Here is a 26241-nt window from a genome sequence, read left to right as displayed (position 1 = left end):
TTCTGACAGCCCCTGGGCTAGCCCAGTGGTCTTAGTCCCCAAACCTCACACCAAAGATGGAAAGAGAGAGATGAGGTTTTGTGTGGACTACAGAGGACTTAATTCTGTCACATGGACAGATGCCCATCCCATTCCAAGGGCAGATGAATTAATTGACAAACTAGGTGCTGCCAGATACTTAAGTACCTTTGACTTGACAGCAGGGTACTGGCAAATCAAAATGGCACCAGGAGCAAAAGAAAAGACAGCATTCTCCACACCTGATGGGCACTATCAGTTCACTGTTATGCCCTTTGGTTTAAAGAATGCCCCTGCCACCTTCCAAAAATTGGTGAATTAAGTCCTTGCTGGCTTGGAGTCCTTTAGTGCAGCTTATCTTGACGATATTGCTGTCTTTAGCTCCAGCTGGCAGGATCACCTGGTCCACCTGAAGAAGGTTTTGAAGGCCCTGCAAGCAGCAGGCCTCTCTATCAAGGCATCCAAATGTCAGATAGGGCAGGGAACTGTGGTTTACTTGGGACACCTTGTAGGTGGAGGCCAAGTTCAGCCACTCCAGCCCAAGATCCAGACTATTCTGGACTGGGCAGCTCCAAAAACCCAGACTCAAGTCAGGGCATTCCTTGGCTTGACTGGGTACTACAGGAGGTTTGTGAAGGGATATGGATCCATAGTGACAGCCCTCACAGAACTTACCTCCAAGAAAATGCCCAAGAAGGTAAACTGGACTGTAGAATGCCAACAGGCCTTTGAAAACCCTGAAACAAGCTATGTGCACGGCACCAGTTCTCAAAGCTCCAGATTACTCCAAGCAGTTCATTGTGCAGACTGATGCCTCTGAACATGGGATATGGGCAGTTTTGTCCCAAACAAATGATGATGGCCTTGACCAGCCTGTTGCTTTCATTAGCAGGAGGTTACTCCCCAGAGAGCAGCGTTGGAGTGCCATTGAGAGGGAGGCCTTTGCCTTGGTTTGGTCCCTGAAGAAGCTGAGACCATACCTCTTTGGTACTCACTTTGTAGTTCAAACTGACCACATACCTCTCAGATGGCTAATGCAAATGAAAGGTGAAAATCCAAAACTGTTGAGGTGGTCCATCTCCCTACAGGGAATGGACTTTATAGTGGAACACAGACCTGGGACTGCCCATGCCAATGCAGATGGCCTTTCCAGGTTCTTCCACTTAGAAAATGAAGACTCTCTTGGGAAAGGCTAGTCTCATCCTCTTTCGTTTGGGGGGGGTTGTGTAAGGAAATGCCTCCTTGACATGGTTACCCCATGACTTTTTGCCTTTGCTGATGCCAAGTTATGATTTGAAAGTGTACTGAGGCCTGCTAACCAGGCCCCAGCAACAGTGTTCTTTCCCTAACCTGTACCTTTGTCTCCACAATTGGCACACCCTGGCATCCAGGTAAGTCCCTTGTAACTGGTACCCCTGGTACCAAGGGCCCTGATGCCAGGGAAGGTCTCCAAGGGCTGCAGCATGTCTTATGCCACCCTGGAGACCCCTCACTCAGCACAGACACACTGCTTGCCAGCTTGTGTGTGCAGGTGGGGAGAAAATGACTAAGTCGACATGGCACTCCCCTCAGGGTGCCATGCCAACCTCACACTGTCTATGGCATAGATACTTCACCCCTCTAGCAGGCCTTACAGCCCTAAGGCAGGGTGCACTATACCATAGGTGAGGGCAAAGGTGCATGAGCACTATGCCCCTACAGTGTCTAAGCAAAACCTTAGACATTGTAAGTGCAGGGTAGCCATAAGAGTATATGGTCTGGGAGTCTGTCATACACAAACTATACACAGCACCATAATGGCTACACTGAAAACTGGGAAGTTTGGTATCAAACTTCTCTGCACAATAAATGCACACTGATGCCAGTGTAAATTTTATTGTGAAATACACCCCAGAGGGCATCTTAGAGATGCCCCCTGAAAACATACCCGACTTCCAGTGTGGGCTGACTAGTTTTACCAGCCTGCCACACACCAGACATGTTCCTGGCCACATGGGGAGAGTGTCTTTGTCACTCTGTGGCTAGTAACAAAGCCAGTAATGGCTGGAGGTGCTTCTCATCTCCCCCTGCAGGAACTGTAACACCTGGCGGTGAGCCTCAAAGGCTCACCCCCTTTGTTACAGCACCCCAGGGCACTCCAGCTAGTGGAGATGCCCGCCCCCTCCGGCCACGGCCCCACTTTTGGCGGCAAGGCCGGAGGAGATAATGAGAAAAACAAGGAGGAGTCACTGGCCAGTCAGGACAGTCCCTAAGGTGTCCTGAGCTGAGGTGACTCTGACTTTTAGAAATCCTCAATCTTGCAGATGGAGGATTCCCCCAATAGGATTAGGGATGTGCCTCCCCCCCCTCAGGGCTAGTAGCCATTGGCTACTAACCCCCCAGACCTAAACACCCCCCTAAATTGAGTATTTAGGGGCTCCCAGAACCTAGCAAGATAGATTCCTGCAACCTAAGACGAAAAAGGACTGCTGACCTGAAAGCCCTGCAGAGAAGACGGAGACACCAACTGCTTTAGCCCCAGCCCTACCGGCCGGTCTCCCCACTTCAAGAAAAACTGCAACAGCGACGCGTTCCACAAGGTCCAGCGACCTCTGAAGCCTCAGAGGACTACCCTGCATCTAAAGGACCAAGAACTCCTGAGGACAGCGGCTCTGCTCCAAAGAAGAAACACCTTTGCAACAAAGAAGCAACTTTTAAAGACCACACGTTTCCCGCCGGAAGCGTGAGACTTTGCACTCTGCACCCGACGCCCCCAGATCGACCTGCGGAGAAACAACACTACAGGGAGGACTCCCCGGCGACTGCGAGCCTGAGAGTAGTAAGAGTTGACCCCCCTGATACGCCCCACGACGCCTGCAGAGGGAATCCAGAGGCTCCCCCTGACCGCAACTGCCTGCTTCCAAGAACCCGATGCCTGGTAAGGACACTGCACCCGCAGCCCCCAGGACCTGAAGGATCTGACCTCCAGTGCAGAAGCAACCCCCAGGTGGCCCTCTCCCTTGCCCAGGTGGTGGCTACCCGAGGAGCCCCCCCCTTGCCTGCCTGCTTCGATGAAGAGACCCCTGGGTCTCCCATTGAAACCTATTGCAAACCTGACGCCTGTTTGCACTCTGCACCCAGCCGCCCCCGTGCCGCTGAGGGTGTACTTTTTGTGCTGACTTGTGTCCCCCCCCGGTGCCCTACAAAACCCCCCTGGTCTGCCCTCCGAAGACGCGGGTACTTACCTGCTGGCAGACTGGAACCGGGGCACCCCCTTCTCCATTGAAGCCTATGCGTTTTGGGCACCACTTTGCCCTCTGCACCTGACCGGCCCTGAGCTGCTGGTGTGGTAACTTTGGGGTTACTCTGAACCCCCAACGGTGGACTACCTTGGACCAAACTTTGAACCCTGCAAGTGGTTTACTTACCTGCAAAACTAACAAACACTTACCTCCCCAGGAACTGTTGAAAATTGCAGTGTGTCTAGTTTTAAAATAGCTTATTGCCATTTTTGTGAAAACTGTACATGCTATTTTTCTAATTCAAAGTTCCTAAAGTACCTAAGTGAAATACCTTTCATTTGAAGTATTACTTGTAAATCTTGAACCTGTGGTTCTTAAAATAAACTAAGAAAATATATTTTTCTATACAAAAACCTATTGGCCTGGAATTGTCTTTAAGTGTGTGTTCCTCATTTATTGCCTGTGTGTGTACAACAAATGCTTAACACTACCCTCTGATAAGCCTACTGCTTGACCACACTACCAAAAAATAGAGCATTGGAATTATCTCTTTTTGCCACTATCTTACCTCTAAGGGGAACCCTTGGACTCTGTGCATGCTATTTCTTACTTTGAAATAGTACATACAGAGCCAACTTCCTACATGGGGCAAGGAAACTAATTACAAGTATGATTCCAGCTGGCGGGAGCATTTTTAAAGCTCTCACCTGCTGGGAACAGCTCTTGTGTTTCCTCTTGTTTGGTGGGAAATTTGAAAATGCTCCTGCCAAATGGGAGCAAACACATGTTTCCCTGCCCGCGCCGGTGCGGGCAGGGAAGCCACTGTTTCGGGGGTGGGCTCCCTGGGACACAGTAAGTGTGTCGGCCCCGGGGGTTGGGGTCCCAGGGGCCAATAAGGCCTCATGTAGGTGAGCTTTGTAGCCCCCATCCCTTTTAGTGTATGTATCAGCCCTGGGGGGGAGTCCCTAGGGCCCTTTTAAAGGCCGGACTGCACGGCCTACTTCCCCTTATTGAATACATTAGCCATAGGGGATGGGTCCCTGGGGCATTATATGGCTTGGGAGGGGGGTCCCCAGGACCAAAAACAGCTGGGGGAGGAGGACCGAAAAGAGCTCATGTTGGGAGCCGCGAACTGCCCTCCTCTTCATAACTAGTATCGGCCCAGGGTATGGGCTCCCTGTGGCCAAAAAAGGCTTGGGGAGGGGGTGTGTGCCTCCTCCTCCTTAAATATACATACACATCCCCAGCGGATGAGTCCCCAGGTTCTAAATGGACTGGGGAGGACACCCTCCTCCAAAAATATATTTTAAATAATCGCGATTGCCATTTTTTAAATTTTTTATTATTATTATTTTTGGGGGGGGCCAGGATACCCCACACCTCCTAATCGGGCCTAGTGGGGCAGGGTATCCCTACCATGCCCCCCTTGTATCATTTTTTTTTCAATTTCAGAACAGGGGCCTAAGTCCCTGAGTCCTGTAATAGCCACCAGCAACATTTTTCTCATGTTGCTGGCAGCCAATCAGAGCTCTTGTTGCAGCAGGAAGCTGACTCCCGCAGGAGCAAATTGGCCAAGGGGAAAAAAAGCTTTGTGGGCCAAACAGAACACTCTATTTTTTAAAGTAAATTATCACACTGTACCTAGGAATTTTTTTATGTGTCCATTCAAAGGATGTACTCCAGAACTCAGCTGGTAACACCCCCCCTTCATTGCCTCTCAAGGAGAACCAGTCTTTGTCACTGTGGTACAAGTAACTCCATAAATTAATGCATACACTAGCCTAGCTGCCAAGCAGCCTTTATACTTGGTGACATACCTATATTTCTTTCAGGTAGCAAGCACCCTGGTGAGAAGGCTTGTTTCTTCTTTAGTCTTCTGTCCCTCCCTCAGCTTCATAGCACAGAAATAACCCCTCTTCACTTACAGGCAGAGGCTTAGTAAGGTTAGCCTTAACCTTTCAAGTACAGTTGTTTTTGTAAAAGGGTGAGTCCGGTGTGTGGCCGGGAGGAAGCCAGAAGGGTTGCATTTGAATGGAGAGGCCCGATCATCTGGGGCCCCAGAGCAATGGTCCAAGTCAAAGAGGAGAGGGGTCAGATCCATGGATAGTGTCAAAGAGAATGCATGAGGTGTGGGATTTGTTTTTCTTGTTTATAAATGTACAGAGACAGCTTCCTTGGAGAGATGCCCCTGGGTAAGGGGGAGATATATGGTGTTTTTCTTATGAGGTGTTATCATTACCTTTAGTGGAACATGTGGTGTGGCACTAGGACCAAAGATGTGAGTGGCCACTGAATCCAAATTATGTCTGTCTTAATACCAAAAGCTAGTATTAGAGCCCAAGTCACCCTTGCTGTGCACAGAAGAGGGCCCAAGGGAGTGATGAGATGTGGGTCTTTTTCCTTTTTTTTTTCTTTTAAACCAATGAAGGGAAAGCATGCCTTGTGTCCCAAGCCTAGGAATGATGGACCACTGGAGGAGTCTGAGCATGCAGACTGTTTCGCAGAACTCTAGTCATCACTGGTGCTGCGGTTCCAGGGCCCAGCTTTAAGAGGGAGCAACTAAACCCCAAATATGGTTGTTTTAGTATCCTTCTTTGTTTGCATTATGGCCCAGTGCACATTTGCTGTGCCAATCGTGAGCTGGGCCTCCTACACATGGCCTAGGGGAGATGCAAATTAAAGCAGAAGAGTTACCTTAGTTTGGACTTTATGGAGATGACAGGGAGAGGTATGAGTCAATATGCGAGCCCATATTCTTAATAAAGGACTGAGGAGCCAGCCCTTTTCTCAAGGCAGTAACTTTTATTAGTGAAGCAGGTGTAGCTGGGGTCTAAGGGCCCATTGCATCAAAATTATGATTGCCTTTCTGTAATAAAGGGGTATAGGGAACACGTTTTCTTTCTAGTATTAGGGTTGAGAGCACCTTTACTGCAAAAACAGGCGCAACACATAGGAGCTAATTTTTTTCTGAAAGGGACTAAGGGCCATATGTATGAAGAAATGGCTTTGCGAATCTCAAATAGCGATTTTTAAGAAATCGCGATTTCCTAGTTGCAATAGGCCATGTATCATAATTGCGATTCATTCAGAATTAGCGATTTCTTAAAAATCGCTATTTGTGATTTGCAAGGCCCATTTACCGAATCGCAATTTGCATTTTCGCAAATTGCGATTCGGTAATTGAAAATCGCAAATTGCGAGAAATTGCGAGAAAGCACACCTGGAGGAGCCTGATGGCATCACAAGCCGGAAGTGAGTCATCCCAGGCAGGTTCAGGTGCCACACCCAAACTAGCATCCAGGGAGAGTCAGCCCAGTCACACTGAGCAACACTCTGAAGGAGGCAGTACGACAGAACAACCAAGGACACCTCAGCCCATGGAAATGAGAAGGGAGAAAGAAAGCGTAAGCTCAAATTTAGCGAGCAAGAGCTGGAGGTGCTGACAGAGGAGGTGGTCAGGAGCCATGACCGGCTTTTTGGCAAAAGCTCACTCAAGGTGCCTGAGAGTGAGAAAAGGAGACTCTGGGCAGACATACAAACAAAGATCTGCGCTGTTGGAGTGGCACAGGGCTCGGTTGAAGAAATTAAGAAGAGGTGTTACGACCTGCGGTCCCATGCCAAGGAGAGGGTGGCAAGAAGACTGCAGGACGCCAGGAGCACAGGAGGCGGCCCACCCACAGAGTCACCCTCCACCCCATTAGAGGACCTAGTGGAGTCCACACTCCTCCCTGAAGCAGTGAGTGGGGTCACAGAGATAGACACCTCCGGCACACCAAGTACCAGCAAAGGTAAGTGCAATATTGAATTGTAACCCCAAATGTGTATGCACAAAAGCCCCTTAGGAATTAGCAAGTAATGTAAAACATTGTGAGAAGTAGTCCATTCCACATCCTAGAAGCAGCACAACAATGCATTATGGGAGTGGCAGTCCACAACCCAGAGCTGAAAGTAGCACATACAATGTAATTAAGTAGAGCGACACCGAGAAGAACACAACACCCACAACACAGTGAAGAGAAGTACCTGTACCTTTATTACCATTGTGTGACCGTAATTGTAACAAACATAACTGACATGCTGCATACTGTCGTTGCAGGTGGGCCAGGCCCAGCAGCCACAGCATGTACCAGCTTAGGGGAGACTGACACCCATCCAGCTTCAGACTCCAACACGAGTGGGTCTCGGACCATTGCGCCACTCCGACGCAGGCCCATGGCACTGCCACTGCCAGAGCTCAGTCAGGACTCCGATGAGCAGCAGGAAGGCCCACATACACCATCCCCAACTGGCCGATGCACCCAGATGCAGGACCCTAGTTCGCAGCAGACCACAGCACCCTGCAGGATGGCTACAAATGCAGGTGCACAGGCGTATGAGGCAGGTGAGGGAACCTCCTTTGGTGGCCTGGAATCGGCTATGTTGCCGCAGCAGCGCCTGCAGAATAAAAAGATCACTGCATTACACAAACAGATGCAGCAACATAATGCCAACCTTGGGGGCCTGCATTGCCAGCTGGAGTGCCTGAATGCAAACATTGAACAGCTGCATGAGGGACAGGTCCAGGCATCGCAGGACACAAGGGAGCTCACTTCTGCTGTGCGTGAACTATGTCAGGAGCTGCGCCATGACAGTGTGAGCCACAGCAGGCAGGAGCGACGCTTCATGAACATGTTCGGGGGATTTTGTCGCTCTGTCGACAGGCTGGCTAATTCCACCTCCCAAATTTCACGTCGTGCAGTGGCTGCACAGGTGGAGGCAGCACACAGCAGCAGGGATGTGGCTCATGGACTAGTCCAAATCACAAATGTGATTGACAACATCATGGGAAACAGGTCAGCCACACCTAGCGAGCTTGGACTGGGGGACATGGAGAACACATCCAGCCTCAGCAGCCTAGCTGTGCCTGCAATGGACACCAGCCGGGCAGTGCAAGGCCCAGCACTGCCACAGAGGCAGACAATTGAGGTGCCAGTGAGGCAACTGGGCACCCGAGTGGCGTGCATGGGCGCAAGAAGTGACTGTGGTGGCCAGAGGGGTAATGAGTACACTATGAAGGAATAGTGCTTTACTGTGGATTGTTTTTTGTTAAAATCACTTTTGCTGGTATTCGTTGGACTAACATTGCCTGACATTAAGGTAATAAATTTACTCACTACAGGTACATTTGTGAGTGGATTTGTGTTGTTCATACTTACATCTGAAATGGTTGTGTGTGATGTCAGCACGCCTTTGCCTTCCCTCTGCTGCACTGGTCCTGTCTGCTGGCTGTAGGGGTGGTATGGGATCATCATCCTCATCAGATGCAGAATCACATATTTCTACGGGTATGCCCTTGGTGGTAGCTATATTGTGCAAGATTGCACAAGTAGCCATATTCTACATGTTGTCTCTGGGCTGTACTGTAGTGCCCCTCCACTTTTGTGGAGGCACCGGAAGCAACTCTTCAGCAGTCCAAATGTGCACTCCACCACATTGCGGGTCGCCCTGTGTGCTGCATTGTATCTCTGTTCAGAAGGTGTAGTAGGATTTAGGTAGGGCGTCATCATGTAGTTGCGCACTGCGTAGGCACTGTCTCCTGGAAGGGACAGAGGGTATATTGAGTAACTGAGCCATCTGACATCAGCACGCCATCAATACACAAGTGTACAGAGGGACAATACCTAGTAGATGTCCTTCTCCAAACTCCCCAGCTAGCAGTCTTGTGTGAATGCCGCTATGGCGAAAGATGTATGAATCATGGGTGCTCCCTGGGTACCTGGCCATGAGATCAGTTATGATGTAGGAGACATTGCATATCATCTGTATGTTCATGGAATGTTGGTATTTACGGTTGCGGTACACATACTCTGTGGCTGATGGTGGACAGATTGCAACATGTGTCCCATCTATGGCACCTAGGACATGGGGGAACTGTGCTATCTGGTAGAAATCTATTTTTGTCTGCTGTATTTCCTGTGGGGTGTGGGGGAATCTGATGTACTGGTGTATCCTGCTCAGCATGGCGTTAATAAATGCATTGAAACATCTAGAGAGGGTACTCTGTGAGACCCCTCCAGCTGCTGCTATGACCCCATGATAGCTCCCTGAGGCAAGTAGGTGGAGGGAGCATAATACCTGCAAATGGGTGGGGATGCTATGAGTCCTATGTGTTCTGCACTGCAGTATGGGTTGTAGCTCAGCTATCAGATCAAGTATCATGGCTGAGTTCAACCTATACCTCTCAAATATTTCCTCCTCAGTCTGGTCAAAAAGTGTAATGCGCATTCTGAAAATGCGCTCCTGTCTCCTCCTCCCTCTCCTCCAACCTGCCAAGATCCTAATCCTCCTCGCCATGTCATGGAGTGCAGCCATTGTTGAAAAAGTCTGAGGCATTCTGGGCCTCTTTATATAGGTTGCACCTGGTTACCACCTGGTTTCACTTAGTGGTATTTTGCATGTGCAAAATGCCATTCTGCGAAAAATCTCAATTTGCGATTTTTTGGGGCATCGATTTGCGACTTGGATTTTGCAAATTGCATTTTGCGCCTCGCAATTTCCTACTGGAAATACCGAATCGCAAAATGTGACTCGCAAAAACAGGTCTGCGAATGCCTTTCATGCATCGCAGACCACGTTTTTGCATTTGCAAACAGTCGAATTTTGTGATTCGCACCGTTTTCGAATGCAAAAACGTTTCATACATCTGGCCCTAAGAGCATGTTACAAGACTCGAGTGAGATTAGACATGGTGGTGAAGGAATGAAAGAGGCAGAGGAGATAGCCTGCTACTCAGGGTGCAAGATATCATTAGGGTAGCATGTGCAGTTGAATTGTGGCTCTGGATTGCCAGCTGAGAGCACCCCAATTGTGGTGAACAGAGTTTTTTTAGTCACTGTTTGTTTGATGCATTTGCACTTTTATAACTCTTACTTTTAATGTGAACTACTCCCTGAACATTAAACATTTAATGTGAACATCCTCCCTGTGCTCATCAATGCCTTTCCCATTCCCCAATCCTTGCAATATACTTTTGGAGGGGGGTCCCAAATTAAAAACATTTATTATGGGATGCAGGGGACTCTGCCATGCGTTTCTCAACACAACTAGAGCACCAGCACTGGATACAATGCATGGATTACTTATACAGCTGCATCTTGACCATCTTGAATAGTTTCACCTATATAGGACATAAATACATCTGGGGCAACTGGCAAGATCCCATTGGCCATGTCCCAAAGAACATGGGTGCAGTCACCTAACAGGCAAACAGCATTAACCGACCTCAAGGCTACGATGGCTGAAGAGTTTAGTTGTTTCAAGAATGCTTCAATCCCCTGTGACTTCTTGTCCAGGGATGGGCAGGGGATGGGGGGGTCAGGGGCTAGAGGGATAGGGAATTCATTGGCATTCACCATGCTGGTGGTAGAACGGACCACCAAACTCTCTGGAGTAGGATGCTGGTGTAGGGAAACCAGGGTTGCAGGGTGCTGGTCTGTGGCATTTGGCACTCTACCTGTTCACCGGTGGGCAAGAGCAAGGCTTAGACAAAGTGTCTAAGGCTTCGTTGAATGGCAAAAGAGCTCAGAGGGCACATGCCCTGGATGCAGAGCTTATTTAAGGATGTTTAATTTCCACTGAGGGCAGTTTTATGTCCAGGACCTTAGCATTAAATCGATTTACAACAGCAAAGGAAGCCCTCTCTTCTTTTGGGGACCCAAGATGGGAAACCAACCCCATATCAGGGGAAGTATCAAGTCCACCGGCTTTCTGTAGAAATATATGTAATTTGTCATCATCATTATATGCGGGTAAATCAACCTCATCATCACCACTATCATCTTTGGCCTGAATTAGACTCAAATGGTGATGGAGCCTGTGGACAGCTATGCGGTTGTAAAATGTCAGAATCAGTCTGTACAGGAACCGGGTGCACTGGAGTAGAATCAGAGTGAGGCCTGGGTTGGGTCAAGATGGATTTGGCTAGGGCTGGACATCAGAGTTGGCCCCAGGTGCTATCATCTTTGATGAAAGGACCGGTGCAGGTCTTGGAGCTGAAATGGAAGTCAGCACTAAAGTCGATGCAGAGCCGGAGACAGGTTCTACAGGTTCAGATGGTGTTGAGATGGAATCTGACTGAAGGCCCCTGCGGATCTTTGGGGCCAGAAAGTGTACAAGAGAGAGCCAGGAGAGTGCCAAAACAAAGCAGCATGGCCTCCTTATAGGACCAGTCTCGACCTGCTGCTGCATCTTGAATGGCACCGGTAATTCAGGGCACATCGTGATCAATTGCAGAATTGGTTCCACAATCGGGGATCATAAGTGAGATTGATTGGCAAAACTTTTCTTTAGATAGAGAGCGGTGGCATGGAATCAAGTCCCACTCTCCTTATTATGTTCGGACTTATACAATAATTTTGAACTTTATGAAGAACTTTCCCGGGATCAACCTCGAGAGTAGGAGCAGGTCAGTGCCCTCGATTTGGAGGCCTGGGGGGTTTAATGCAAGTTCTGTGACTTCACTTGATGTTCTGCAACGTACAGCTGTGCTTCATGATCCCAGATGACATTTGGGTGCATAAAGGTACACTCATTGCACAACTTGAGAGACGTGCCCCTAGCCCAGACAGCAAATGCACATCTTGTGGGGGGCCATTACTGACATCTTTTATTAACAGTTACAGCATGGTAGCTTTAAGTGGGGAGATCATTCCATTGCAAACTGGATTAAAATGGAAAAACTTGTTGAAAACTAATGAAAAAGTGAATTAAGCTCTGGATCCAGGTTTGAAGGTAATGCAAGAATGGAACTGACATCGGTGTGTAGGGGTGATGCTTACTGCGGGCTCTGCTCCAACACTTCCAGGGTGGTACAAAGCCAACGTGGTGCTGAGCAGTTGTGCTCAGGGGCACGTCTGAGAAAATTTCCAGAACCAGTGTGGCGCCACAGGATAATTTAAAGGACAGAAATCTGCAGCTAGAGGTATCCATCAGAAAAGAGGGGCATAGCCTTTTTGAAACAATTTGCAGGACCCATCTGAAGGACATGATGGATCACCAATCTGGGAAGACATGCTGGGTCCCGTCTCCCACTACCTGGGTATGTGTTGCTGAGGGCAAACTAAAGTGGTTCACTGTCTGTTGGATCAGGGAAGGGGAAGTTGGAAGACTGCATCACTGGCTGGGAAAACTGTCTCTTATACTCCATCCCTCTGGGATGGATCCTAAATTCCCGGAACTGATGCGGAAATTGTCTAGCAGGGCTGATGAGCAGCAAGGAATGTGCAGTACGTCTACTCGCTTTAAAGCATTTCAAAACGGTATGGTTTCTCTCTGGAGAGGCATGACTTATCAAAGGCCGTCCCCATTAGGGAAGGCTGTACTTTGTCAGAGAACCTAGTGGACCACATCCAAGCATGTCTATGAAGGCCAACACTGTTATCAACTGCCCTATCCAGGCAATCTATGGTGATTGGATCTGCAGAGATAACATACTTGGCTATGTCCTGCCCATAATATATCATCTGAGCCAAAGAGACTCTGAGCTTCTCAAGGACTTTAGGGCAAGATCGCCCAGTCCATGTTCCAAAGGGCATGTTTGTAATGGCCAGATTGACAGACTGCAGTGCTAAAATGTTGGAGGAAAACATGTTGGCAAAAGGCATCACTCTTCTTGGTTCCTCCATCTGGGGAGTTAGGATTCACTTTCCTAGCTGAGGCCTTTACAATATGGATCTCTTGAGTGGAGTGCTTGATCAGAAAATCTGTTTTACAAGGTGTTAGTCTATAAAGTCTGGCAACCTGCCTGTTCTGAAACAGGAAGAACATAGTTTCAATGAGGTTGCAAACACTGTGGCCCTCATTATGACATTGGTGGTAAATCCCACTTACCGCCACGCTGAGTGCTGCCAACTTACCACCGCCGCAGAGGATATCCGTTCACCATATTAGGACACACACACCAATCCGTCAGTATTCAGCCACAGACACAAATTCGCCACACCAAAGGTCAGTGATAAACTGGCGGTATCCAAACCCACACTGTTACGCCAACAGAACAACACCCACCACATTATGACCCACGGATCACCACCGCAGACATTCAACAGTGGTAAACCATTGGTGGTACATACCGTTGCATTCAAAATGGACACCCACAGACAAAACACCACCACATTGGACAATTCAAACAACACACACGTGACACCCATACACACACCATATCCACACCACTATAAAACACACACCACATTACCCACAACCCTTTACTATTCCAAACCATTGCCAGCAGATAGACATCAAGACCACAGACACAACCAGAGCCACACACTATACACACCTATACACCACTCACGCACCCCACATCACACACCCTCAACACATTACCCAACACACCCTCAACCTACACACCTTACACAACACCCATGGCACCACAAAGACACCCCCGTTTCACAGAGGAGGAGCTAAGGGTCATGGTGGAGGAAATAATCAGGATATAGCCACAGCTATTTGGAGCACAAGTGCAGTAGATATCGATAGCTAGGAAGATGGAGCTATGGTGGAGAATCGTGGACAGGGTCAACGCCGAGGGATAGCACCCAAAAACTAGGGATGACATCAGGAAGAGGTGGAACGACCTACGGGGTAAGGTACGTTTCATTACAGCAAGACACCAGCTTGCTGTACAGAGGACTGGCGGTGGACCCCCACCTCCTCCCCCACAACTAACAGCATGGGATGAGCAAGTCTTGGCAATCCTGAGTGCCTGGCCGGAATAGGAGGAGGACTGGATTCTGGTAAGTCAACTCTCTAATACTACCACCCCTTACCTGCATGCCATCACATAGCCCCACACCCACCTTCACTCCCATCACTCCACCACTTCCCACTCACCCCACCATCACATCTCACTCATCCCAATGCCAACCCCTGCATGCTCTACCAATGTATGGACACCACACACAGCACTGCATGGACACTCATCACTAAAGCATGCACACTATAGAGAACTAATCATCCCACCATACACCAACATACACAAGTGAAAGCTGCCAGAGTAAATACAACCAAAGAGGGCAAGCCACAGATGCACAACATGTCAGACACAGAAACCATAACACATCATTTACATTCCCACAGGTACCCCAGCCAATGCCAGCAGAGAGGAGGTGCCAGCAATATCCAGTCCCCCAACAGAAGAAGCCCACAGTGATGACAGCAACTCCAGTCTTCAGGATCTGGATGACCTACCTGGCCCATCAGGGACCACTAGACAGCCGGTTATCCAGGCCCAGTCACACACCACCACAGAGCCTCCCCCATCAGGAAACAACACCACAGCACCCAACCAGCGTACCCGCACCTCTGTCTCCAGGACACATCAATCAGCAGTGTGTCCACCTCTACAGGGACCCCAGGCCACACCTCATACCCAAGACAATCAGGGACCTGGGGTCAGTGGCAGTGGGCACACGGTTCAGGGGACAGAGGCACAGGCCAACAGGGAAACTAGGAGGACTGCTGTGCACCAGAGGAGGACAGGCCCAGGGAACCGACTCTCCAGGAGGCACTTGCAGAGATCCCTGGACTTTCCTTTATCATCACCCCATCCCATTGCACTTGCCTCTCTATATTTTAAACACCCTTGAAAAAAAAAGGTTTGGAGTATGTCATGTATATCAATTATGCATTCATTGAAAGAGGTACAAACATTGCAATTCAACTGCACAGAAAATGAGCATAGATTAACGACCTGTAGCTGGCTGCAGTGATCACACCAGGTCACCAACATCTGCAAAATAAATTGCCAGAGGGAACAGTGGGCCACATGTACAAAATGTCGGATTTGCAACCAATTTGCGGGTCGCAAATCCAAATGTAGGATGGTGTCCCTGACACCATCTGCGATTCGCAAGGGGGTCACAAATGCCCACCTCATGAATAATCATGAGGTGGGTCGCAATTTGCGACCTCCTTGCGAATGGCGGCCCTCACCGGGATGGTGGCCTGCTGCAGACAGCAGACCACCATGTCTGTGACTGCATTTCAATAAAGCAGTTTTTTTTGTAATGCAGCCCGTTTTCCTTAAAGGAAAACGAGACGCATTACAAAAACAAAAAATTAAACGTTTTTGTTTCATTTTTTCAGAGCAGGCAGTGGTCCATAGGACCACTGCCTGCTCTGAATTTTTTTTTACAGTGACATTCACAATGGGGAAGGGGTCCCATGGGGACCCCTTCACTTTTGCGAAAATGGGTTAGCACCCATTTGAAATGGGTGCAAACTGCGATTGGTTTGCGACCGCGATCACAAAACAATCCTACATTGCACTGCGAGTTGCTATTAGGAAGGGAACACCCCTTCCTAATTGCGAGTCGCAAACCCGTTTTGCGATTCGGTAACCAGGTTACTGAACCGCAAAACTGGGTTTGTGCATAATGACGTGCTTTTTGCACGTGGCAAACAGCAAAATTCGCTGTTTGCGGCAAAGATACCTACATGTGGCCCAGTAAGTGGGCACAGAGGTGGGAAAAAGCATGCCAATGCCATAGAAATTCAAACAAATGTCATTGAAATGTGAAGTAACACTTTCCTACCTGTGTGTCATTGGAAGTATTGTCTTATCACAGATGTTCTGTTGTCCTCATCCTCAACCTCTGTCTCCTTATCCTCACTGTCCACAGGGTCCACTGCTGGCACACAGGCCTCTCCAGCCTCCTCCTCCTGCAGGAATGGGACATGGCGTCTGAGGGACAGGTTATGCAACATGCAGCATGCCACCACTATCTGGCAGACCTTCTTGGGTGAGTAGTACAGGGATCCACCTGTCAGAGGAAGGCACCGGGACCTGGCTTTCAGGAGGCCAAAGGTCCTTTCAATTATCCTTCTGGATCGCCCATGGGCCTCATTATAATGTTCCTCTGCCCTTGTCCTGGCATTCCGCACAGGGGTCAGCAGCCATGAGAGGTTGGGGTAACCAGAGTCACCTGAAATATTTAGGGACAACATTTAGCCACACACTATCCATTATGGCCCACACCATACCCATACACCAACATCTACTGGGTGGGAACAAGGGCTCACCTATTAGCCACATCCTGTGCCTATGTAGTTGGCCCATCACATTTGGGATGCTGCTATTCCTCAGGACAAAGGCATCATGTGCCAACCCAGGATACTTAGCATTGACGTGGGAGATGTACTGGTCCGCCAAGCACACCATCTGTACATTCATAGAGTGGAAACTCTTCTGATTTCTGAACACCTTTTCATTCTGGCAGGGGGGGGGACAAATGCAATATGTGTTTCATCAATCACCCCAATTCTTGTTGGGGATATGTCCCATTGCATAGAACTTGGCCTTCACTGTGGCCAAATCTTCAACCTGGGGGAAAACAATGTAGCTGCACATGCATGTGTTTAATCAGGGCAGAGAATACTCTTGTCAGCACTATGGAGAACATTGGCTGTGACATTCCTGCTACCAAGCCCACTGTCACTTGGAAAGAACCAGTCGTCAGGAAATGGAGCACTGCTAGAACTTGCACAAGAGGGGGGATCCCAGTGGGGTGATGGATAGCAGATATCAGGTCAGGCTCCAATTGGGCACACAGCTCTGTGATTGTAGCCCTGTCAAGTCTATAGGTGAGTATAATGTGCCTATCCTCCTGTGTTGCCAAGTCCACTAGTGGTCTGTACACAGGGGTATGTCTCCATCTCCTATTCATCCGCAGCGGAAGGAATCTATGGGGCAAAAGAGTGAGGAGCTAGTCACAAACTGAACATGGAGCTACAACAGAACTTTGCATGCTGTTAACTTGTAGTGGGTCAGTATAATTTGTCCAGTATGTCCTAAGTTTACCAGTGATGCAGCAATTTTCCAGGGCTTGCACCCCCCCACCGAAATGGCATCCGCCTGTCCTGTGTGGACAGACAGGTGGAAGTAAGATAATTCCACTGACGTTGGGTGCCATTGAGGGAGGCGGTCGGGAACCGCCGTGCAACTCCTCATTGGCTAACATTGGGCCCTATGGGTTACAGTGACCAATGATGATATACGCCGGTGGTGACTGTATGCACCGCCAAGGACGTGACTGCCATTTTCTATCTGATTCCTCACTTGCTACCTGATCTTCCATAGGAGAGGACCTACACTGCATGTGCTCTTGTGACCTGTGTCTGGAACCTACCATGGCACGTCTGACTGGGGAAAGGGCCCCAGCCTTCAATTAGGAGGAGTTGGAGAGACTGGTGGATGGGGTCATTCCCCAGTACGGACTGCTGTATGGGCTTCCAGGTGAGTATACTGTGGGCACGATGCATGTGGCATGAATGCATGGAGTGGTGTGTGTGAAGGCCTCGTGTAAGGGGGGTGGGTAGATGTCCTCTGGGCGCTGTATAGGTTGTGTACTGGGCCATGTGTGTGCCAATGGTGATGGAAACGGGTATGGTGGGCCATATGTGTAACAGGCAGGACTGTTTGTGTAATTCAATTTTCATGTGTGTATTGCCTCTGCAGGTCAGCGCCTATCAAAAGAAGGGTATATGGTGTGCCATCCCCAAGGAGGTGCAGACCCTGGGGGTCTATGGCAGGCGGAGCACCCACTGTCGCAAACGGTGGGAGAACCTGAGACGCTGGGCATGGAAGACTGCGGAGGCCCAGCTGGGGATGGCCTCCCAAGGAGGAAGGGGTGCCTGTCAAACACTGCCCCCCCCCCCGATGGCCCGCATACTGGCGGTGGGCTATCCTGAGGTGGATGGGCGCCTGAGGGCATCACTGCAGCCACAAGGGGGTGAGTACAGTGCCCATCAGTACAACGTACGCATGGTAGGGAGGTATCCGGGTGGGGAATGTGTGTCAGTGGGTGCCCCAAGGCCAGGCCTGACATTGCAGTGTAGGTCTCCTGGAGGCTAGGATTCTGAAGGGAAAATCTTGCTACCTAGCTCGTATGCATCCACTACTGGTCAGGGCTGCAGGGGTCCCAGGTTTGCTGCTTTGGCGGTGTGTGCCCCTCCCCATGCCTTGGCTGCTAACTATTTCTCTGGTAGAGCTATGGCATATTGCATATTGAGTGAGGGTGCTGTGTACGCCAACAGTGTTGTTAGTGCAGCCATTGACCAAGTGTATCCTTTGTCTCTCCCCAGCACTTTTGTTTTGTCATCTTGTCCTTATGTGCATCAGCATCATCTGGCGGAGGAGCAGAGGCACCGGCAACGGAGGGAGCTGCATCCCACAGGACCCAGGAGGCAGAGTCCACCAACACTGAGGGCATCAGTGGGAGAGAGGGCTAGGGGAGCACCACGCCAGAGATTGGAGGGGACAATTCTGACATAGATACCTCCTCCGAAGGAAGCTCCCTGGTGGTGGTGGACACTTCTGTGACCAACCCAGCTACAGGTACATCTGCCACCCCTGTACCAGCACCGCCCTCCCAGCAGACCCTCATCGAGTTTCCCGTGCCCGCTCACCCAGGAGGGTGGGCATCTCCTTCTCCCCGGGCACCTCAGACCCTGCCCCAGTTAGCCCTGCTGCCCTGCTGCCCTGAGTGAGAAGGCTATTGATATCCTGAGATCCATCTCTATAGGGCAGTCAACCTTTGAGAATGCCATCCAGGGGCTGGCAGCCAAGATGCAACAATCTAATGTATTCCTGGAGGGCATTCACAGTGGATTGGCAGCCCAACAGAGATCGATCCAGGCTCTGGCCTTCTCTCTGATGGCAGCCATTGTCCCTGTTTCTACCCTCCCCCCTCCAACTTCCACTGCCCAGTCCCATTCTCCTCAACCCCAACCCATCCCAAGCACACAGGTAGATGAGTATGCACACAAGACAATACACAAGATTGGTACAGGCAAACTAAAAGTGCTCTCTTCCCAAACTGGTACATATGAATTGGTATTCCCAATTGGAAAGTACTTTAACCCCCTTATAGGCCCTAATATATGGTACCAGTGGTACCCAGGGCATGGGTATTAAAGGGGTCACCAGGGCCTGAAGCACTGGTGGTCCACCCTAAGTGACCGAAGTGAACTTCTGACAGCAGGCCTGCCATTGCAAAGTGCAGGAGCAGTCTAATATGCTTGAACTCGACAGTGCCCACAGACTGTGCCCACACCATGTGTGGCACAGCCAAAGCACTATCTTTAATATATGTCAGTCTCCCCTAAGGAAGTCCTCCTGAGTCCAGAAGGCAGGGTGCATTATATTAAAGGTGTGCACATATAAAGGCAAGCTTATAGGTCCCTATAATGTCCTTTCCATTGAAAGCTACTATAGGTGAACACAGGATAACATGGGCTGGAGGCTGAGCAGACCCAAAACTCCATTATGGTACCTCCAAAATGGGTCAAGTTTGGTATCAAACAACTTGCCTTCTGACCCCTGACATGAATCTCATGACAAGGGTGATGTGGCATGGACCCACAGAGCAACCTTAGTGGTTGCCAAATGAGTTGTCTCAGTTTTCCTGTGCTCTGGCTACCAGCGCGCAGCTGCTGCTGCCAAGACAGGATTCTGACCCCCTGGAAAGAAGTGTGAACACTCCCAGGAGTCACAACAATGGCCTGGATGGGAAGGAGGCCATACCTCCCTCCCTCCCAGGAAAACTAGTGAAGTGGCACATCAAGGCGGTGAGCTTCAAAGGGCACACTGCCTCTGATATATGAGCACTCGGTCCCCGAGTGGAGAACAAAGCTACTACCCTTCCCCTAGGAACATTTGTACCCGGGCAGGTAGGAAAATTAGTCAGGAGGCGTACACCCCCAGAAGGATAGCCACACCTCTAGGGTGGAAGCCTGATCTTTACAATCGAGGAGAACTCTGCCGTTTTGAAAAGAGGCAAAATAGAGGGTTCTGGGTAGAAAAATGTGCCACAACCCACCAGCTGTGGTCACCTCATGGGTGGATAAGTGGCTGGGGTTAGTAGCCTATCGGCTACTTGTACCCACACCCCTAACACCTCTAAATCTAGGATTTAAGAGGCACCCTTGGCGCTAGAACCTGAGATCTGCAAAAACTTGTGAAGAAAGTACAAGAGGAGACCCACAACAATGACAACAGGAACCTGGATAAACCAAAGGTGTGATACCTTGAACCTGTGGTAAGCTTCTTGGAATTGCTCAACTGCAGCTTCTCCTGGACCAATGATTGATTACCCCAGTCAGAGGGAACCTTTTGTGATCCAAAGGCAAGACCAGACTCCCTTGGACTAGTGGCACTAGTCCCCTGACCACCGCAGGTAAAAAGCACCTACCGGAACAGAAGAAGCACTGGCCATACTGCCCTCTCAGGGGTCGCTCAAAAGCAGGTGTTCCAGTGCGTTGTGCGAAGTGTATTCCAGCTCGCCACCAATTACAGCCAGCTACCTTTTACCTAACGACCTCTGGAAGAGAAGATAGCTTCTTCTCCACATTACCACTGCCAAGGCTTATTGGTGGCCAGTCTAGGAAGCTGGCTTGTATATACTATACCAAAATGAGCTATTGTGTGCACAGATTCCAGTGGATCCCCAGTGGCTTAACAAAGGCTAAAGTAGATAATACCAATGCTCTGTTTTATGGTAGTGTGGTCGAACAGTTAGGCTTATCAGAGGGTAGTGCAAAGCATGTGTTGTACACACACAGTCAAGAAATGAGGCACACACTCAGGCCCATATTTATACTTTTTGACGCAAAACTGCGCTAACGCAGTTTTGCGTCAAAAAAATTAGCGCCGGCTAACGCCATTCTGAAGCGCCATGCGGGCGCCGTATTTATTGAATGACGTTAGCCGGCGTTAGGCGCCGTCTGGTGTGCGTTAAAAAAAACTACGTACACCAGGCAGCGCCGGCGTAGGGGAAAATGGAGCTTGGGCGTCAAGAAATGGGGCAAGTCAGGTTGAGGCAATTTTTTCGCCTCAACCCGATTTGCGCCATTTTTTTTCACTCCCAACCCCCATAGAAATTACTCCTGTCTTAGCAAAGACAGGAGTCATGCCCCCTTGCCCAATGGCCATGCCCAGGGGACTTCTGTCCCCTGGGCATGGTCATTGGGCATAGTGGCATGTAGGGGGGCACAAATCAGGCCCCCCTATGCCACAAAAAAAAAAAAAAACACTTACCTGAACTTACCTTAATGTCCCTGGGATGGGTCCCTCCAGCCTTGGGTGTCCTCCTGGGGTGGGCAAGGGTGACAGGGGGTGTCCCTGGGGGCATGGGAGGGCACCTCTGGGCTCCTTCAGAGCCCACAGGTCCCTTAACGCCTGCCTTTTGCAGGTGCTAAAAAACGGCGCAAAAGCGGCCGTACGTCATTTTTTTTGACCCGCCCACTCTCGGGCGTGAATTTTGCCCGGGAGTATAAATCCGACGCATATGCCTCGGAGTCGATTTTTTAGACGTGAACGCCTACCTTGCATCTCATTAACGCAAAGTAGGTGTCCACGCAAAAAAATGACGCAAACTCCATGGACTTTGGCGCTAGACGCGTCTAACGCCAAAGTATAAATATGGAGTTAGTTTTGCGTCGAAATTGCGTAAAAAAAAACAACGCAATTCCGGCGCAAACGGAGTATAAATATGCCCCTCAATGACTAACTCGAGGCCAATGTTTCTCTATAGCAAAAATATATTTTGTTACTTTATTTCTGGAACCGAAAGGATCTTTGTTGCAGGTATTTTGGTAAGTTTGTATCAAGCTTATGTATCAAATGCATTTTGTTTAGGTTTTTCAGATAAAACAGTTTACAAGTAAGTAACACTTTTCAGTTTCAAAAGTAGACAATGCAATTTCTCCAATATACTCCTTGGGGAGGGAAAGACTTAATACAGTTCACAGGTAAGTACTCGACTTACGATCCAAACCTTCGGGGTTTAGGATGTCCACATGTCAAGGTTCAAGTTGACCTCAAAAGTGAACCACCAGCAACACAGGGCGGGCCGAATGAAGAGGTCAAAGTTGGTGTTGAGTTTTAATGGAATCCTATGGAGACTGGGGAAACTCGGAAAGAAACAGGTTGTAGGTAAGTACCCACGACTTCAGGGCACAGATCTGGGGGGTTTAGATGAGCATCGGGGGGCCACAGGTCAGCACCAAACACACACCCTCAGTGGCACAGGGGCGGCCGGGAGCAGGGTGCAAACACAGCGTTGATCTCCCAATGTTTTTCAATGGGGAACCCCAGGGGTCACAAAAGTGCTGCAGGGTGAGTCCAGGGAGTCGGTTGCGGAAAACCAAAGGCTGAACAAGTAGAAGATTTGCCACTGGATGAAGATCAGGGGGCTTTAGCTGCAAGGGTACCTTTAGGCATCGTGAATCTTCGTCCGATCCGGTCGAGGGGGTCCTCTAGGTTTAGGCTGCAGGTGTCGTCGTCCTGGCCAGGAGGGGTCAATCCAGGGTGGACTTGAGGTTGGAATCATCTGGGGACCTTCTCTGGACTGATGGGCCACCTGGACATGAGTCGTGGACATCAGGTGCGGAGTGGGCAGGGCTCACGGATCCAGGGCGGTTCTGGAGTCCTTCTTGGATGTTTCTTTGTGGACAGGGCCGGAGTCCTCTTGAGTTCTTGGCCCTCTGGTGGGCAGGCAGTCCTATGGCGGGGTTGTAGAGGTCGCTGGTCCTGCAGGACGCATCGCCTTTTTGTAGCAGGAGTCTTGAAGTTGCAGACAGGTTGGTAGGGCTGGGGCAAAGTCAGTTGCCATCTGGAGTCACTGCTGGTGTTGGCTCTTCACTCCTTCTTCTTTTTCTTGAACTCACCAGGAATCTGATGAACAAGGTTCAGAGGTGCCCCTAAATTATAGATTTTGGGGTGTTACAGGGATCAGAGGGCAGGAGCCAATGGCTACTGTCCCTGAGAGTGGCTACACCCATTCTGTGCCCACTCCCTTCAGGGAGGGGTGGCACATTCCTATCCCTATTGGCTCTTCTCCTCCAAAGCAAGATGGGAGATTCTGCAAGGAGGGGGTCACTTCAGCTGTGGACACCCTGGCAGTGGTCCCAGCTGCAGTGGTCACTCCTTGTTTTTCCTAATTTTCCCACTGGACCTGCCTCTAAAAGTGGGGCTTGGTCCGGGGGCAGGCATTTCCACTAGCAGGAGTGCCCTGGGACAGTGTAACAGGAGGGCTGAGCCTTAGAGGCTCAATGTCAAGTGTTGCAGTTCCTGTAGGGGGAGGCATGGAGAACCTCTACCCAGATCAGGCTTTGTTCCTGACCACAGAGGGCACAAAGGTTCTCCCCCAATGGGGTCAGAAACTTGTCTGTTAGTGGCAGGGTGGCACAGACCGGTCAGCCTTGCACCGTAGGGTTGAGTGAAATACAGGGGCATCTCTAAGCTGCCCTATGTGAGTATTTTTCAATAATTCCAACACTGTCATCAGTGTGGGTTTATTGTTTCTGAGAAGTTTGATACCAAACGCCCCATTCTTCAGTGAAGCCATTTTGGTGCTGTGGAGTTCGTAACGACAAAATCCCAGCCTGTGTACTTTATATGTCCACACTGCACTTACAATATCTAAGAATGGACTTAGACACCGTAGGGGCATATTGCTCTTGCAGCTATGCCCTCAACAGTGGTATAGTGCACCCTGCTTTAGGGCTGTAAGGCCTGCTAGAGGGGTGACTTACCTATGCTACAGGCAGTGGTTTGTGGGCATGGCACCCAGAGAGCGATGCCATGTCAACTTCACCTTTTTCTCCCCACCAGCACACACAAGCTGCAAGGGTAGTGTGCACGTGTTTGGTGGTGGGGTCCCTTAGGGTGAGATAATACATGCTGCAGCCCTTAGGGACCCTCCCGGGCCACAGGGCCCTTGGTACAACTGGTACCTTTTACAAGGGGCTTAGCTGTGTGCCAGGGGTGTGTCAATTGTGGAAGCAAAGGGACAGTTTTAGGGAAAGAATACAGTTGCTGGGGCCTGGTTAGCAGCATCCCAGCCCACTCAGACAAGTTATCATCAAATATCAGAACTGGGGGGGTACTGCAACAAGGGGCCAGTTTCCTGCAAACAGTCTGATCATCACCACCTTTACTTGATGCTCCAACTTGAGGGTAGACTGCAACACCTGCATCCGACATCACCAGTGACTCCCTTGATGAGTTTTTGCATCCGTTTCCTTGCCTGCACTGTCACAGTGGTAAAGCCAGCAACTGTAGATCCCATTCAGCACCACACAAAGCGAAGCACACTTCTGCCCCCGAGACACCTGAGCTAGGTGGAGTTGTTCTGCCTGGTGATCCCTGGTCCAGGAGCCCACACAAGTCTATCCCCCGTGGGCTTCTAAGAACTCGACCTGCAAGTGACAGAGTGTCACAAGTACAATTTTTCAGCAGCCTCGGCTCCCGCGTTCAACATTAAAGAGAGCAAGGATACCTCAGCACCCAGGGCCCACAAACCAGGTAAAATTGGTCTGAGTGTCACAGACCCTCACAAGCTTAACTACCAGTGGGTTCTTTTGAAATCACCCCACAAGTGATCAAGTGCCACTAGTGAGTTTCTCCATTGACCACAATGGTAAAGGTTTGACAGCATGAGCTGCACTGAATTGTTTTTCCTTCGAAAATCCATAAGTCTGGTTATATGTATGCGACTTACTTTGTTTTGGTGTCTGAATATAAAAATCTACTATATTTTCATAAATTAGTGTCGGATTTCTTTTGAGTTGTGTCAATTACGTATTGCCCATGTTGGTACTCTGAAATGCATAACACATGTTCCTCTAATAAAGCCTGACTGCTCTACCAGGATTGAGCTAAGGATTTATTATTGTGAATCCAAAGGACCATCTTTGTGGTACTGTGAGAGTATTACATAGTTAAGCCTAACTGGCATCACTACATAATACTCCACTTTCCTACATTGGTGTTACAGCAGTGGAATCATGAACTTGCACAGTACCACTTGGTCATAAGTATTTTTAGTGCACAAGAAATCCTCAATTGTCATTAGAATCAAAGTAAATTTTCAGATTTTTTAAAACAGGTTTTTAAAATGGAATTGTTAGGGTTGTGTGTAGACCCCCATTCCAGCAGTGTTTTAAAAGTAAACAAAACGTTTTAGAAAGTTAGGCATAAGTTTTTAAAAGTTGTAACATTATAATAAGGTCCCAAATTCCAAATAAAAGTTAGCTTGACCTGTCAGTCATCCTGTACCCTGAGGATCAGTAATCTAAGGGTTCTGTGCAAAGCCAGGGGCATTAGCTATAGAGCTAACGCTGAAAAGGAGGAGCTTGAAAAACTCCTTAGGTCCTACGAAGAAGAGAGGTTAAAGAGGGAGGCCCGTACCTCAGAAAGTGACCTTGGAAAAGGTGATGCCCAAAGCTAGAACCCCTTCATCAGTGGGAAGTGACAGGAGTGACTCTAGCAGCCCCTTCCCCTCCATTGGTAAGGTGGTAGCAAAACTTTGAGAATGATCTTGACCTACACTCTCTAGAGGAGAGAAAGCTGGAACGTGAGGAAAGGAAACTAGTCCTTGAAGAAAGAAGGGTCAAAATTGGACTTAAGCCCAAGGAGGATGGTTGCAGCAATACTGTCATGGGTTCATTTTACTTAATCGCTTGAGCACAGTGACAGCTTAGCCTAAGCTTGCAGCCTGTACCCTTTTACTCAGTTATGCTCTGTTGTTTTTATTCATTTTTATTTTCTTACATTTTTAGATGTATTATTTTAAATTCAATATCAGCTGCTATTCTGCAAAAGTGTCATTATCAGTGCTATGGATAACATGCTTTGCATCATGTTCTTTTTCTCAGAATCACAAGAATGGAATGCGAGGCACACAGCATAATATTTTGCATTGCCGGCCCCAAGCCTGAGCAAATACTCCAGTACTTAGGTACATACCAGCGTCAGGCTTCTATGCATGAACATAAACATGTCCCCTATAAAAATATCTTGTAGGGCAAAGGGCATTAGAGGGGGTTCCAGCCATAATTTCCATCCATGGTGCATGCTGGTTTTCGGCCAACCTCAGCCTTTGTGTCTCCACGGATCCTGATCTGGAGGCTGACGGCCTGACCTTGTACCAAGGTTACGGAGGTGGGCTGTGTTTCTCATGGA

The sequence above is a fragment of the Pleurodeles waltl genome, chromosome 4_1 (genome assembly GCF_031143425.1).
Source record: "Pleurodeles waltl isolate 20211129_DDA chromosome 4_1, aPleWal1.hap1.20221129, whole genome shotgun sequence".
NCBI classification, from domain to species: Eukaryota; Metazoa; Chordata; class Amphibia; order Caudata; family Salamandridae; genus Pleurodeles; species Pleurodeles waltl.
The sequence above is the reverse complement of the archived record's forward strand: the minus strand, read 5'-3'. Positions refer to the sequence as shown.